This window comes from Ambystoma mexicanum, chromosome 7q, assembly GCF_040938575.1.
Source record: "Ambystoma mexicanum isolate Mex_15411 chromosome 7q, UKY_AmexF1_1, whole genome shotgun sequence".
Classification (NCBI taxonomy): domain Eukaryota; kingdom Metazoa; phylum Chordata; class Amphibia; order Caudata; family Ambystomatidae; genus Ambystoma; species Ambystoma mexicanum.
In genome coordinates, this window is record NC_090941.1 from 359,799,202 (window position 1) to 359,812,715 (window position 13,514).

Sequence of the window (13,514 nt, forward strand, 5' to 3'; positions counted from 1 at the left end):
AGTGGGGAAAGAAAGGAGGGTTGTTCTGTGGGTTGAAGTTTGGCGGGTACCGGGGAAAAAAGAGCAACCCGTCATTTGGGGGTTTACTGCCCTCCTGGGGAAAATTAGAAGGGAAGTTTCCAGGGCGGTGCCTACCGGGTTGGGGCTCCCCCTTCAGCTGGGGGTGTCCACACATACCCCAGGAGAGGGTCTCTTGCCCTTGTAATGGGGGCTAACATAATCAGGGGAGTTAGGGGTCCCATTTGTGGGGTTACCTCCCAGATTACCTATTTGTGATTGGCCCGAGGGCCTTCTGGTTCTTTGGTTAGAAGATGGATTCTGTACAGGAATATTTTTAGGCCTCCCATCCCCAATCTAAAATGGGGGCAACCTTCACCTCTGTCACCTTAGCAGCAGCAAGGGTGTTGACTGGTTTGGGGTTTTTATGTGTATTCTTATTCTCTACCGGTTTCTGCACTTCATAAATACGGGTCGCCTGTTCAATGACCAAGTCTAGTGATCTCTTCTTGTGAAAGTCCCTCACCAGCTGGGTCATGATGTATTTAGGGAGCGCATGAAAGGAGGTATTAATGAACTCCCTACTGTCTGTGCGCACCCTCCTGGTGATCTGCGCAAAAGCACATTTTAGTTCTTGCACAAATTCTTGTGGGGCCGGGTCTTCCCCACACTGCAGATTGCTGGCCAACTTGTGGGCCTCTTGGGAGTTCCTATGCACAGAAAAATGTTTTAAGATGGCTACCCTGTAGGTGGGCCATCTTGAGTGGTTTTGATCCTCCAGCCCTGCAATGAAGCTGGAGTATTCTGGGGAAAATGTCCATTTGACATATTGGATGCAACTCTGGCTATCTTTCAGATGGAAAGTATCCATCATTTGCTTGTATAACGCAGGGTGCTCCCAGACTGTATACTTGGCATTCTTGTGATAGGGAGTTATGACAGTTCTGATGGCCTTCATCTGTTTCAGGGGATCTTTTAGTAGAGCCCTGTTAATTTTGTTGGCCTTTTTGGACTTAATTAACCAAGTCCATTTATCCTCTGAATCAGAGGCACTGCTACAGGAGGTGGCTATCTGATCCTCTAGGCTATCCCTGATTCTGCGAGCTTGATAATGGCTGGCAGAATGTGGGGCCTAGTTTCTTGATGCCTGTGGTGCTTAGAAGAGTCCTCTGACTCTCCCCTTCTCCCAGGATTGGCTGAGTACCCCCCCACTGCCCTAGCTGAGAAGAGGTATTTAAGATACTCTTTGTGGGCCTGCTTTCCTGGAGTTCCCCACCAAATATGACAGACTGATCCTTTGGTAGGCGATACTTTTGAGGATCCAATTCCCTGATTCTCCCCTCACAGGATTGTTCCTGATCAGAGAGGCTAGCCCTAATATTTGGGAATCTGTACAGAGACGCCCGCCCATCCATTTTTGGGAGGCGCTGATCTGTCAGTCCCATGTTGCAAATTCTGCTGAAGTCTACCATCCCCATGGCCCTTGGTTCATATGAGCCAGTGGACATGAAGGAGGCAGAGTCCATGGTACTGAAGGGGTTAGAGTCCCTGATTACAGGGGTCCTGATGTTATGTTCAGAGGTTTCTCTGTCCCTTCCTACCTCTTCTCTTTCAGACCGTATTCCCTGGTGACATGCCAAAATCTGACTCTTTCGCTCCCCTATTAAGGCCTTACTGGTCTCAATGATTTGCTCTTGCATGGCTATCTGTTTGTGGAGCCTATCATTCTTTTCACAGAGAGCCTCATTTTCTCTCTGCGCTTCCTGCCTGGTTTGGAAATGCTGGGCCAATTTTTACTGCAGGAGACTCACCTCCTAAGTTTTGTGATTATTGGTCTGAGTGTTCTTTTCCAGAGCATCCTCCACCCGCCTGGTGTGCTCTAGTAGCTTCTCATATTCAGTTTTAACTTAACTAAATTCCTGGAGGGCCAGCTTTCTTTCCTCTACCTTAGTTTTTAATTGGCTCACTTCCTGGCCTAAGGCGTCCCTAGCCTGACTTAGAGTGCCCCTCGGTTGAGCCATGTCGTCCCTCTGTTTTTTAAATGGGTTGGACTTCTGGCGCTCCTCATCAAATTCTGTTTGATATTCTAAATCTTTAAGAATTAATTTATTGTTTTCCTCTTTCAAGATTTCTATGTGGTTTTGTAAAGTGACTACCTGCTCTGCGCAGGCTCTATTAAAATGTAATAGTTGTGCCAGTTTCTGTTGACTCTGTTGTAAAGAGTCAACCCTTTCCTGACACTCCTCTTGTAGTGCTTGAACTTGGTTTTCTTGCTCTGCATTATTTTTCTGTAGGACAGACAGATCTTCTTTTAATTTGGTAATATACTGCCTAGCTCCTGCCTCTAGCTCTTGGCTCTTCTGTAGCCTTTGCCCTGCAGAGTCTAGATCAGTTTGGATTTTCTGTAGTGTTTCCTCTTGCTTCTCTGCCAGAACTATGTTTTCTGCATGCTTTTCCTGTATTACTCCTATGTGGAGGTATAGGTAGGCAGCTATCCTGGCATTTTTTGTCTGCTCCTCTTTTACTTTTGGGGCCGTGTACAGTTCACTAAAAGCTTGGTGTAATGTGTCCTGGTCCTGCCATGTATCTAGGTCTATGGCAGTGACCTGTTCTTTGATTTCCTGCTGCCATTTCTGTTCATCCTGTTCGGGCCACTCACCCCTGACAAACAGTTTGTGCAGGTGTTGTTCCCTAACCATATTAATCTCTACTGGGATCACCATTTTGGAAATATCAATTTCCTTATGACTTATTTTAGGGTTAATTTACTTTTACAAGCAGGCTTGATTTTTTGAGTATTTATTTTGAGAGGTGCTTCTACATTGTAACATAGTACCCTGACCCAGCAAGGTGTCTGTACCCTGCAGGCTAGTATGCTGTGTTAGACTGTCACGGGTGGTATCTCGAACTCAGAATCATGGCACGAGCCCCCAAAATCTGTTAAGGATTTTAATCAGGCACACACCCGGTGTCACGATTGTGCCACTGGCGCACCAATTGGCCCCCATCATGAACTATTTGGTACTCAATTGTTTCTGTAATACTCCCTGGACAAAACCTATTCATATTATTGTCTTTACTTTCTGTTCACAAGGCTTTGGAACTTTCAGATTTACTTTTACAAACTACATGTCCCATAACGCACCTTGTGGCAGTACCCATTTCCTGGCTATTCCTATACAGCAGTTCTAGCACTACAATCCCCAGAAGCCTTAGAGAACAGCACAGCTTTTGCTTTCCAAGGACTAGAGAGGGCAGAGGCCAATTACATTCAGGTGTGCACTCCAGGTTCTGCTAATTAGCCTACTTCAGCACAGGACAGCTCAGTATTTAAGCAGCAGTCTGCAGGAGCACAGGCCTCTTGCATTGAGCTTTCTACCAGCCCTTTGTTGCCCTGTTCCTTGGATATTTGCTGTGTGCTGTGGCTTCCAGTTCCTGCTCTTGTTCCAGAGCCCTGTGCTTTCTGCCTTGCTGCCCTGGTTCTCAGCCCTCTCTCCCCTGCCTTTTGCCTGCACCTCTGTGCCTTCCATACTGCAGCCCTGCTTCCTTGTTTGCAGCCCTCTGTTCCCTGGCTACAGCCCCCTTGCTCTCTTCCTTGTTTTCAGACCTCTGTTCCCTGGCTACAGCTACCTCTTGCTCCCTTTCTTATTTAAAGCTCTCTGTTTCCTGGCTGCTGCTCCCTTGCCCTCTTCCTTGCCTGCAGCCCTCTGTTCAAGATCCCTGTCCTTGTCTTCCTTGAGTCTTCAGTCCTCCCCTTTGGTTATCTACTTCAGTTATACTGTTTCCTTAATTTCCCTCTGCTAGCTTTCTCTTGTCTTTCGAGCCCTGAGTTACTGTTCTTGATTCCCGTGTACAGTTGCCGGTCGCCATTTTCCGCATTTAGATGCTAGGTTTCTGCCCTTCCTTTCTTCCAGTTCTCTGTTCTGAACCTTGCTCTCTTTGACTTCCTTTTCCCAGGATATTTCTGTTCTTGTCTTCACTTGTGTTTTATGTAAATCCTATGTACAGAGTTTGACTGTTGGATTCCAGCAGGCAATCTCTGCCCCTTCCCTTGTCATGTTTCAGTGTCATACTTCGTGGCATTGTTTACAGTGTACTGGTTCCTGTTTCAGGAAGCAGTCATTATTCGGTTCCTGCTGTACCTGTACAGGCTTCAGTCTTGTGAGTACTGTTACCTTGTTTGTGCCTTAGGGTTCAGGTAGAGACACCCACTGCTGTTGCTCCCAGCCATGAGCATTCAGAGTGGTCCCCTGTAATAGCAATCTGTGCAGAAGGCTGGAGCTTCCAAAGTTCTGTGGAACACTCTTTCCCCATTCTGCGTACACCCCAAGAGGGAACCCAGTGTGTTTGTATCTTTGTATTCCCTGCCACCTTTTGTTCACAGCCTCTGTTGCCTATCCTTTCTTGTCTACAGGACTCCTTGTAGTCCAGCTTCTTGTGTGCCTGTCTCCCTTTAGCTTAGTGGGCACGCCTCTACCCTCACGCCCTTCCTGACATTCGAGTCTCGCCTATTATATAGTGCGCAAATAAAATACTTATTTTATTTGTGTCTATAAGTTCAATATTCTGAATGATATACCACTCATATCACACTCATCTCAAAATACCCCCAGGTCACACTGGAGCAGGAATCAGGTTAGTTTGTAAAGGTAAATATTTTTTTTATTTATGTAATATTCAAATCACAAATAACATTTTAATATATATATATATATATATATATAAATATATATATATATATATATATATAGGGCAGCAATCAACAGAAGGGGCAATACAATTCAAGTAAAGAAATGAATTCACTTATAATAATGCAGAATATAAAACACAGGAAAGAGAACAGTTTTGTTTTGTGAACAGATAGCGTTTAGGTTAATATTTCCCCTTGCAAAGTTTTAAGGCACAAATGAGCAATCCTACACAGAGGTAAATAATCAGCAGATATTCAGGAATGAAAGACAATGTCTAGAGTTTGAATGCAATAGTCCCTCCCCAAACAAGAGGGAAAACCATTTTTGGAAATTGGAAATTGACACTTTTAAACTGACAGGTGAAAATGGTTTTGTGACACAATGCAAAGTGGGCAAAAATGCTTAAATTGATAGAAATTCTTATGAAAGCAAAAAAGGTCCTAACAAACATGAGCACCAAGATAAGCAAAAGTACCCACTTTAGATCAGAATGGGATTGAAGAAACACTTTGAATGAGAAAAAGACCCGTGGTAAACTTTTGAAAAATGTACATTTGCGGCAAAATTTCACTATGCGATTTTTGACATAACGGGGTCAAATACACTTTTCCGCAATGCAGTTTTTAGTTGTGGATGTAGCTAAGGGTCTTAGGTATCAGTGAGAGTTGAAATTAGGTTTCTATCTTTAAGATCGAAGAAGTTATAGAACTTTTAGTAAGAGGCGTTTTCGAAAAAATGGGCGCAAAAAAGAGAACGGAAATTCGGTTTTAATATTGACAGATTGGTTTTATTACACTATATTTAGAACTATGAAAAAGAGAATGCCACGCATGAATCTCCACAGTTACTCACGTTCACTCATAACTTTTCACGTGTGATACTCTAGTTTCCGTTCTGGATGGGAATTACTTTATTTAACCCAAATCACTAATGGGTTATAGTTTAATAACACTGATGAGAGAAAAATCAGCGCAAGAATGGTTCTGACAATATTAGGGTTCTGAAGTTAAAGATGGGATGGGTTGAGATTGGGATAAGACAATGCAAATATACAATGGGTCACTGTTCTGCCTATTGATACTTACAGTCCCTTGTAATTAAGATTGGACCATCCAGGTTATGGTCATCAGATCGGGTCAGGTCTACCGGCAGCAGGGAACATCTGGAGGGAACAGTCAGCTGGGCGGTTCTGGTCAATTTGGACGGCAGCTCAACTGGATTTGGAATGGATTGGCCCTTCTGGTCACTGGACACGGCAGATTAGCAGGATGCGAGTTTCAGCAGGCATGCCTTAATGGTAGCAAGCCAGACTGGATCAGAATTAAATTCCCTTCAGTTTGGGATGGTTGAATCTGGGCCTAGCTAACAAGAGTTCACCAATGCTGTGGTCTGGATTCTGCAAAGAAGTCTGGAATCAACTGCAAGGTGAAGAGTTCTGGAGCAAAGCACTGCACGGAAATATAGATGTGTCAGGAATCAGTCTCTGTCTATGTGTGGTAAAGTTCTTATATTTATCCTACCAAGTAACATCATAAAGTTTATGGTGTGGGCAGAATTTCAAAACACACCCCCATAGCTGTGCGTGGCCAAAGGCCCTGGCCTTGTTCTGGTCGGCAGTCAGAAAAGAGCTGTCATCTGTATGATGGGATTTAGGAACTCCCACATTGATTTTGACCAAAACATAACTTTTGCACAAATGTACATTTCTAAAATTATGTCCCCTAATAAAATGAGACACATAAGGTCTACATTTTGTGAGTTATCCTTACGTCCAATTCCCATCTCTATGAGAGCTGTCTTTGTCATTCTATAGATTTTTAATCATAACAGTTTGGACTAATCATTTTTTATTCAGTACACATCTGGGACATTATCACTGAAGCATGAATATACAATCTTAGACTTGCAGCATTAATAGTTTTGCTACAATTATGGTTTTCCCATAACTTTTGTTCCTTAGGTGGTACAGAGTTCATTAATGTCTTCAAAACAATGGCCTAAATTTAGGTTAACATCTACCAATTTTTAGATTCATCCTCCTTCAGGTTGCACAGTTAAAAAATGGCAAACTTATTCACATGTAAAGATGTAAACACCAAAAGTTCCAGACAGTTTTCTTTTCTCCTTTTTAACTACCCTTCACAGGCAACAGCTGTCACATTTATTTGATCAGGGAGGAGTGTCCTCATCCTTGAGAGGGAAGCTCCCCTGTAGAGATCAGTTGGCTGCTGCAATTGTTCTTGACTCAGCTAGAGACGAAAGTCTGCTGTGCTCTTTGTTGTCAATATGCAGGAACCTCAATCATCCATTAAGGCTTCCTGTAACTAGGGAGTGTCAACGTGAGGTGTCATCTTTCCCAGGCTGGGCACTGTCAAGTCAGAATTAACCAGTTACTCCAACTGGGTTACTTTAAAATTCACTTGAATGCCTTTCATTTAAATCATACAAAATAAACACAGTTTATAAAGGATTGGGATATTTAAAAGAAATTATCCCTTCACAAACATGCTTTAAAATAGGCGAATTTTGCAATTTCTTCAGGAAAAAGAAACACATTTAAACTGGGTTTTTACCTCTTATTTTCTTATGCAGCACACACATTCAACTCAGCATTATTCTGTCTCTGAGTGCTGGAAATTGTCTGCAATCTGTAAGTAAATATTCAGCTTATGCTTGAGTTCCTCTGCACAGCTGAAATTGATATGTTGCCATTTGTATCCACATTTTTTCCCTTGTAACTGAAAACAGTTGTTGCTGGACAGGTGTTTCCTAAAGACATTTCTTAGCTGCTGTCAGTCAGTGAGGCCAGGTCTTTTCTGACTGCACTGGATGATCTGTGGTCTCAGCACATTTTTCATTTCAATGGTTCACTTGGAAAATGATTGGGAAAGCTGCATTTTAAAGGCATTTTCGGATTTTAGCCCACTTCTGTGGCCTTGCTTCATGCGACAGGTAACAGCACCCACTGGCATTCTCCTGTAGGAAGTTCTGTTTTGACATCAACTTTGACTGTGTGTGGCAGGGGTGGTGCAGCCCTCTTGTGATTTATGAACCACATGTGGTTTGGCCAATTTGGTGCGCACAGGGGTTAGCGCATCCATGTTTGGCTGTTTTCTTTCCCATTTGGCAAAGGGCTGCAGTGGGTCGCATTGGCATGGGTAAAAATATCCCACAAAATGTGGCCCTGTGAACTGTCCCTCGGCAGTGAAGCCATACACAGTGCATTATGCACTAATCCTGCTCCCCTGCCTAGATGGCCCATACTCATACACACCATGATAAACCACCCCTGCCCTCCCCAGCATTCCTCCATCTTCCACCACCAGAAATCACTGACTCCAAACCCTCACCAGAAGACCCATCTTTGCCATTACCAGCCTTCCTCCATCACTCACCACCAGCAACTATCATCTACAAACCCGCACCAGGAGATGCTTCACACTCTGACCCACTCCATGATCCACAGCTCCTCCCCATACATACCAGAAATATGTTCCTCCGTAGGCGCACATGGGCAACACTCTACCCACATCGCCCAGCCCAAAGAAAATATTGCTGCTCCACCGCCCCTACCAATACCATTTATCTCAAATATGCCTTAATCAATGCCAGGTCAGTATCAGCTCATCCCCCTGATATCCGCGACCTCCTCACCTCCAACAACCTTGACAGAATCCTCAACAGAGGTGGCAGAGTCACACTCATCTTCAAAAACACCCTTGCCATCAGAACCACTAACTCTAACCCTATCCCTAACTGCTAATCATTTGTCACAAAGCTCTTAATTTCACCAACATGCACGACAAATCTCCTCCTCATCTACTGACCCTGTGACCCCATCGCCTCTTTCGAGAAAGATCTCTTGAACATCAATCCCTCATTAAAACCGAGCTCCAAATTCATCATTTTAGGTGACCTCAACCTCGGCCTCAACAACCCCTCTGACAAACACGCCAAAAGGGTATAGCCATATCTCTTGATTACACTGGCTTCCTTCCGTGAAAATCTGACCCTACCCACATTCATGGCTGCAACCTTGATTGGATTGTTGAACTCAACTGTAAGATCTCCTGAACAACCATCTTGAACTGCCCATGGTCAGATCACCACACCATCACCTTTTACATCTCGATGGGCAAACGGCCCTCTTCCTGCCACACAATGAAACCTAAATAACCTAACAAGGACCACCTTCTACCATTTCTCTCAGACCTCAAGAACCTAAATAACAGAACAACTGACCCTATTGCCCCAATCAATCTCTACAATGCCACGATTTCTCAACCAGTTGACATACTCGCCCGCTCAAACAGCGCAAAGCCAAACCTGCTCTAGAGAAAAACTCATCGTTCACCCCTGAGCTCCTTGCTTCATGCACTCTGAAACGTGCTGCAGAAATGACTTAGAGGAAAAAACCTGTCTTTAGCTAATAAAGTCCAATTCACTTCTCTCACCAAAGAGTATAAAAATGTCATACACACTACCAAAGCCAACAGCTACAACAAGAGAATAGAAAGCACCAATTCTAATTTTAGTGAACTTTTCACTATCTTGTGCAAACTCAAATCTCCAGTCACCCTTCCCACCGTTCACACAGTGGGCAACGACTGGTGCACCAAGGTGCAAGAAGCCCTTAAAGGAAATATCTGCACACTCCAGAAAAAATTCTGCTCCAAGCAACAAGCCATCTGAGCCAAACCACACCCTCCTCTCAACCTGCATGACACACCCCATCCTCCACACCTTTTGACTTTCACCCTGTCTCAGAACTGGAAGTAGCCAACATAATAAAAAGCCTCAAGCTATCCCAATGCAAAGGTGACATTTGCCTGCCCCCATCATACAAAGACTGCATATAGTCACTCACAGCATTCATCACAGCCATAATCAATGCCTGCTTCTCCATGAGAACAGTTCCAGCATCCCTTAAAGAAGCATGGATCCTCCCGCTACTGAAAAAAAAACCTCCCTCGTCTCCTCCATTCCTACCAACTACCGTCCCATCACAATAGTGCCCTTCATCCTAAATATCCTCAACTGTGCAAGCTTTCCTGTCATCACCGCCAAGCTGTGGAACAATCTCCCCTTGTTCTTGAGAATGAAACTCTCCTATTGGTCCTTTGGGAGAAACCTGAAAACCTGGTTTTTCGCCTAAGCTCCTTGAAGCCAAGATACTATATTACTGCTGAACGTCCTGAACATACGCTTCCTACTTTCCCTGTTTACCTTTACCTGTGCACCCATTCCCCTTTCCCTAATGTACCTAGTGCCTAGATCCCTGAGGCTTCAGCATGCTGCTCCAAATGCAAACATAAATTTAACTTTTTCACAGTCCACTTTTGACTGCGTCACTTTAGACCCCTTGTTTTTGCAGTCCTCAAATTACTATTCACACTTGTGTCTGCGCAAAATATATTTATATAACCCTGGTTCCAAAAGCCATCATGATTTAACTGTGATGCTAGGGCACATCTATAGACCATCAAGTAGCTAAACAATACAGGCCTTATTTACAGAAAACATGGTATAATACTGTAGTGTTTGCACCAATTCTAAGAATGCACTTCATACAACTATTGCTTGGCAAGTAGGTGCTCAAAGGAATGTTGGTGCTAAACCCAACAGTGCAAAGTAAATGTGTAGTGACATACACACCCACATCACTCCCCCAGTGCAGTCTAACACTATACCTTGGACCCACATCGTGCTGCGATGTGAGACACTAATTATAACGCACTCAATACCAGGAACCAGTTTCCAAGTGTGAGCCCAGGATTCTAACATGGATTCTATGCATTGTTTTGCATCCAAGACAAATGCATTGCCCCTGAGCTATCCCACCAGCCAAAACAGGTGCATGTAGTGAGTGAGTGGCACAATTATTATCATAGCATCAACAGACAGCCACTCTCCCACGCACTAGGTGAAAGCAGTCTGTGTGTATCCCTATTATATGCAATGGATCACAGTACAGGCGTAAGGTATGCCTATAATAGGGACAGTGAAGCGTCAGTTGCCCTAATATACCGAAGTAAGAGGCAATTACATTGGAAACTGGCCAAACAACACTACAGATCATAGAATCTGATTCTGAAGCAAGATTGCTAGGACTGACTGAACTGGCTAAAGCTTCCTCAAAGATGAAACCTAGGAAGGGAAGATCACTGGTGGGGCATTCGTTTCTGAGGTAGTTGGGGTCCAGTCTTGGTTACTTGACAATTGCAAGCATTCTTGTAGACTTGAGAATGAAGGTGAAGGTGCCTTGACTGAGGGAGCTGTGGAGGATTACCAACTAAATGGTGACTGCTTTAGTTGAAGGTTCTACAGTACAGAGGCATTAAGTATGTCAACTATGTATGAAATGACCTTCAGTGGACAAAGGCATGCCTGCAGATGTTCCTTTGTGAGAGTCTGGCAAGTTGGTGAGCAAGTAGCTGTTGTTCAAAATGGAATGTGTGTATTGATATTAATATTGATATTGATATTTTATTTCTATAGCGCTCGTAGGTTGGAGAGAAGGTCTTCACGGATGTTCAGGAGAGCAGTTTCCGTGCTTCTGGCAGCCCTGAAGCCAGACTGATGGTCATGGAGACAACCAACTGATTCGGTGTGGAGATTAAGATGGGAGATGGCCAGTTTCTCCAGGAGCTTGCCCAGGAAGGGAGTGATGGAAATTGGGCGATAATTAGCTGGACAGGAGGGGTCAGCAGAGGGTTTCTTAAGAAGAGGGTGCACAAGGGAGTGCTTCAGGGGGGATGGGAAGACTCCAGTGGCGAAGGAGTGGTTGCAGAAATCAGCCCGGGCAGGGGCCAGGGAGTCAATGTGGTCCTTGCTAGTTTTGGAGGAACAGGGGTGAACCTGTTTTGACGAGACTTTCATAGATCGGACTTGTCGAGAAACTTTGTCTGTGGAAAAAAGGGGAAGGGAAGAGATGGAGGGAGGGGGGGTGGCAGCCGAAGGGCCAGAGGAAGAGCAGGGGATAGAGGGAGGGAGTTGATAGGCAGAGAGTGAGGACAGGATGTCATGAGTTTTGGAAATGAAGTGAGAAGCCAGTGCCGTGCAGAGGGCCTGGGAGAGGACAGGAGAGGTGGAGACTGCAGCAGGATTGGCCAATTCCTTGCAGATGTTAAAGAGTTCAGCCGAGTTGTTAGAGACCACAGAGATCTGGGCTTGGATATGGGCTCTCTTCTTGTGGTGAGAGCGGTGAGCCGGTATTGCCGTTGCAGCAGGCAGCAGGCCAGTTTGTCAGAGGATGCACATGAAGCACGCCATTTCCTCTCGGCCACCCTGCACTTGCGTTTAAGGGTAACAAGATCAGAGTCATACCAGGAGATACACTTGGCTTTGGGCTTCAGGCAGACTCTTATGACAGGGGCAAGGATAACCATCCAAGTATGGTTGGATTGAGAGTTAATGAGGTTTAGGTAGAAGTGGACTTGAGAGAGTTCAGGGCAGAGATGCAGAGTTGCAGGTACTCATGCAAGTGGGTACACCTCCAATTGTGCACCAGTCAACACATGTCTGTGCAGAGAGAGCATGTGAATGGTGTGACCCATAGCTGACAGTGCTGAGACTTATGGGTGAAAGTAAACAGTGGAAAGTGAGAGGAGAATGAGTCATAAAGTAGGGATTGGTAGCTGGAGAAGGCATAGTTGGTTGAAGAGGCATCGGGTGTCAAATAGGAGCGTGAGAACTGTAGATCAGAGAGAAAAGGGGAATGGCAGAAACTTAACAAGTCCTTTTAGTAATAGGTCAAGCAAGTGGTGAGGAAAGATCAGAGGGTGGAAAAGAGATGTTGAGGGAAACAATTGAGTGATCAAATATGGATGGTGTGACAGTAGTATTAGTACCAGTTTAAACCTAGGCTCCAGCACTCCAGTGCAGATGGCGTTGATAGATATTGTCACCTTGAATATGAGTCTGTCTCTTAGAAGTGAAGTGCTCAACGATTTTGGCCAGCAGGAATATGACAGAATGTTATGTGGTGAGGGTAGAAGGCCTGTTGGGCAATAATTGAAGTAGTAACCCTATGGGAGATTACACAACACTTTTCCTCGTGGTATTACGTAACCCACCTTTTGGTATAGGCCTGTACTACACAAGTTGGTTGTGTGACTGAGCAGTCAGGCATATCTCAAGAGGGGTAAATGTAAGCTGTAGAGCTGTGGCAATGAAATCCACAAATATAAGTAGCCAAGTAACACTTACACTCTAGGGTTTTTGTTAAAATAATGATTTGTTTATTTAACAGCAGTTTTTAAATACACATTCTTTCAAAAAGGCAATATATTTATCAATCGAAATACACTTTAAAATATGTTTCCAGAATCAACATAAAGCTACTAGATACTCTTTGGAGATGCTTCTTACACACTTCCTACATCCTGAGGTGACTTCACAAACTAGGACAGTAATGGCATTTATATATCACTAGCACACTTTGTAGATTCTGTGGTTGGTAGAAATGAAAGGTTAAGGGGAGGAACCAGGTTAAACAGGTTCTCAGAGCATGTGAGCACTTTAAATCTTCCAATGAAGTCTAGATAAAAACCTTTCCCAGCAATAATAGTTATAAACCAAGTTATCACCTATGAGGGGCAGTAAGTTTCAAAGTCAAATTGACTACAACAGTCTGCAGGGAGCCAGGACAGCCAAAGTCAATTCGAGCACAGTCTATGGAGCTGAGGCACTTCTTAGATGACAAAGTCTTACACAAAGTTAGAGAGTTTGTTGAAGAAAAAACACTGTAGGGTTACAAGCTGTTACACTTGTGAAGGGTAGAGCTGAAATTAACTCTAGCAAAGCAGCTACTGCAAGTCTCAACTG